Source organism: Lathyrus oleraceus, chromosome 6 (genome assembly GCF_024323335.1).
Source record: "Lathyrus oleraceus cultivar Zhongwan6 chromosome 6, CAAS_Psat_ZW6_1.0, whole genome shotgun sequence".
Classification (NCBI taxonomy): Eukaryota; Viridiplantae; Streptophyta; class Magnoliopsida; order Fabales; family Fabaceae; genus Lathyrus; species Lathyrus oleraceus.
In genome coordinates, this window is record NC_066584.1 from 86,222,995 (window position 1) to 86,226,813 (window position 3,819).

The following is a 3,819-nucleotide window of genomic DNA, read 5'->3' on the forward strand; positions in this document are numbered from 1 at the left end:
AGCAGAACGCCAATGCCTGTATCAGAGAGCCATGGTGACTTTGTTTCATGATGTGATTCATCATGAAGTTGAATGATATGCTATGACATGATAGCAAAGTCCCAGACAGAAGAGGGGCATCTGGCAGATTTGGCCAAGCTATTTGACAGGTTGAGACAATTCAAATTGAGGTTGAATTCAGATCAGTGCACTATCAGAGTGCGGTCCGGGGAGGAATCAAGGTTGATCCTGCTTAAAACAAAAAAAAAACAAAAAAAAAAAAAACAAAAAATGCCTGAACCGAGAATGGAAAAAGAGGTTCGTGGTCCTGGATAGATTGAACTACATGTCATGGTTCACATCTCACCTAACAGCCACGCGGGAACCCATTCAAAAAAAAAGGAAAAGATCAAACGGTCAGGTGGAATGATGATTGCCAAGCGGCATTTGAAAAGATAAAAGAGTATTTGCAGGAGCCTCCGATTCTGATGCCTCCTGTGGAGGGAAGACCGTTAATTCTGTACCTAACGGTCCTCGAGGGGTCTATGGGGTGTGTATTGGGGCAGCATGACGAGTCTGGTCGAAAAGAGCATGCCATATACTGCCTTAGCAAAAAGTTTACCGACTGTGAAACAATACATTCACTGTTCGAGAAAACTTGATGTACTTTGGCATAGGCTGCTCGCCGACTGAGACAGTATATGCTGGTTCATACCACTTTGTGGATTTCGAGATGGATCTGATCAGGTAGATTTCTGAAAGAGCCAGCAATGACCGGACGGGTTGCAAAAGGGCCAATGATTTTGATTGAATACGATATTCGATATACCTCTCAGAAAGCAATTAAGGGGAGTGTATTGTCTGATTACATCGCCCCGCAACCCGTGGAGGATTATCAACCGATGAGGTTTGAGTTCCCTGATGAGGACATCTCGAGGTGCTCTAATCGAAAGATTGAGAGTAACCGATCCCGGAGGAGGGGCCTGACCCTGAATCTGAACGGATTCTGATGTCTGATGGGGAGGTTAAGGTGAATGAGCTTTTGTTGCCCGGATAACATTTGAATGCACCGACGGTGTGATTATGCAGAAAATGGTGGTAACCTATAAAGATTGGCATGAGATGTTGCCGTTCACATTGCACGGGTATCGAATGTCGGTGCGTACATCTACTGGGGCAACTCCTTTCTCATTGGTATATGGAATGGAAGCTGTGTTACCGGTTGAGGTTCAAATTCCCTCTTTGAGAGTCCTGATGGACGTGAAGCTGCAAGAGGCGGAATGGGTAAGGACCCGGTACGAAGAGTTGAGCCTAATCGAAAAAGAGGCTGGCAGCCATCTGTCATGGGCAGTTGTACCAGCAGAGGATGAAGCGTGCTTTTGACAAGAAGGTACGACCTCGGGTATATCACGTGGGTGATATGGTGCTGAAAAGGATCCTTCCTCCTCAAAACGATCGAAGGGGCAAGTGGACACCCAATCATGAATCCCCAGCATGGTCAAGAAGGTTTTCTCCGACAGAGCCTTGTTGCTGACGACCATGGATGGCGAGGATTTTCCATCCCCTGTGAATGCGGACGCAGTTAAAAAATACTTCGTGTAAAGAGACCCGCTGGACGAAAAGAATAAAATAGTCCAGGCAAAAAATGGGCATCCCGGCGAACCAAAAAAAACAGAAAGAAAGGTTCGGGCAAAAATTAGGGATAAAAAAGAAAAACTGTACACCCGGCAAGTCGAAAACCTGAAAAGGCGACTTGGGCAAAAAGGGGTATCCCGGTGGACTGAAAACCCGAAAGGGCGGTCCAGGCAAAAGAGGGATTGAAACGAACAACTGCGTCCAGCATGATCGTTTGCGCTTTGGTTAAAGCATCATGGATAATACCCGGTGGGGATCAATCAGAAACGTCTTGTTCAGAAGGCAGAAGGAATGGAGAGTCTGAGGACATATGGGGTGTAACCGAGTTGGAACTCGATGAGATCACGGGTTTCACATTGCCATTAGGATAGATTTTTCCTTTTGTGCGCAATTACCTCTTTTCAGGAATTGCTTCCTTTTGTATTGCTCATTTGAGCCACGCACTTTTTCCATCAATAAAATGCATATTCAGTCAAATAATTCTGTTTTTGTTTTTCATTACCGTTTAGATTGCAAAAACATCCAGATATTTTTGATCAAGAATTTTGCATTTTAAGACATACAGGTCCCTTCCAATGCATGTTTATAATATTGAAAGCTTGAAATCTTATTCGGAAGGTTGAGTGACCCAAGTGTTGAAATCTTGACACGCCTGGGGCACGGTTTTATCTGACGACCTGTTTTGCAGGAACTGTAGGTATTTTCACTCACTTGCAGGTTGTGATGTGGAAGCTTTGACAAAACAAATCCCCAGGGAGTCCAATCACGGACGAAAGAATATGAAGGGATGACGAGTGACGTTGGGGCGTACGACGATCCTTGATGGTAATCAAGAAGACTCTTCAAAGTCGGAAGACTTGAAAGTTTGTAGAAGTTCCCCGCAGAGTCTGATCAGGGACAAGCAAGTTGGAAAATGATGAAGAGGCGTTGAGGCGTACGACGACCTTTGGAATTAATCAAGAAGACTCTTCAAAGTCGGAAAATTGAAATTATGTATAAGTCCCAGGAGTTCGTTCTTTGTCGAGCGCGGAGCGATTGGGAATACAAGATGATGGAGCAGAAAAGGTCCAGACGAGTCTGGGAATTCTCAAAAGTGGAAAGCTGATACGAGATTGAGAGGCGGATACCATGGTTCGATGAGTCGACGGGTGTTCTGTACCTACTTTTCTCATTTCCCAGCTAGGTCCCCAAGCAGAGTTGTGAGGGCCAACTCCCCAGCAGATCCAAGGTCTGTGGATCCCTTAGCCGAGTCGAGATGGTTATCCCCGGCAGGTTTAAAACGATGTTTCCTCAGCAGCCAAGCCTGAAGGTTGCTATTCCCCGAGTGGAGCAGGTTTCAATGAAATATATCTCCAGCAGTGTTCATCCTACCAGTGGATTGGACGAGTTTCCGTAGCAGACTGATATCTACATCCCCAGCTGAGTTGATTCTACCTATGGATTGCATGGGTTGTCCCCAGCGGAGTAGCATTCGTTTTCCCTAGCAGGGTCAGGATGGTTATCACCATCAGGTTTCAGATCGGTGCTTCCCCCAGTCGTCAGAACTGGAGGTTGCTGTTTCCCAGCAGAGTGTTTGTGAAGCACTTCCCCAGTAAGGTCGCCGGGTATCTGTGAGGGTTTACCAAAGCAGATTCGGGATTGATATCCTCAGCAAGTCAAAGACCGATGTATCCCCACAGAGCGTTGGTGGTTCTTATCCCCAGCGATTTCTCGAGCGGATTGGGTGCAAAGGAGGTTCTTCCCCAGCAAGGGTTACCTTTTCCCAGCAGCAGTGGTATTCCCCAGCAGGGTGGAGATCGGAGTATTGCCGAGTTCCTCAGCAGAGTGTCTCGTGCTCCTCAGAAGAGTCCCTCGAGGGGGATACCTTTTTATGCATTCATCATAAAAAAAAAATAGCATAGCATGTTGCATAGAAAAATAATAAATCGCGTAGCATTTCCATAATTATGGAGCATTACGCAGAAAAATCGATCATGCATCATATTGCAAAAATAAGCTAGTCTCAAACCGGGGTTATTGTTTGAGAGGTGGTGTTATCTGCAAAGCAAGATGTCACTCCGAGGAGTTCAGCATCGTGATTGAATCAAGGTATTCCCCAGTAGTGCGATGCTGGAGTAAGTTTTCCGTCGAGTAGAGATGGGAAATATTATGCGATCAGCGCAATCCAAGTCGTGGTTACCGCTTGGAGTTTTGGTTTCGCCGGAT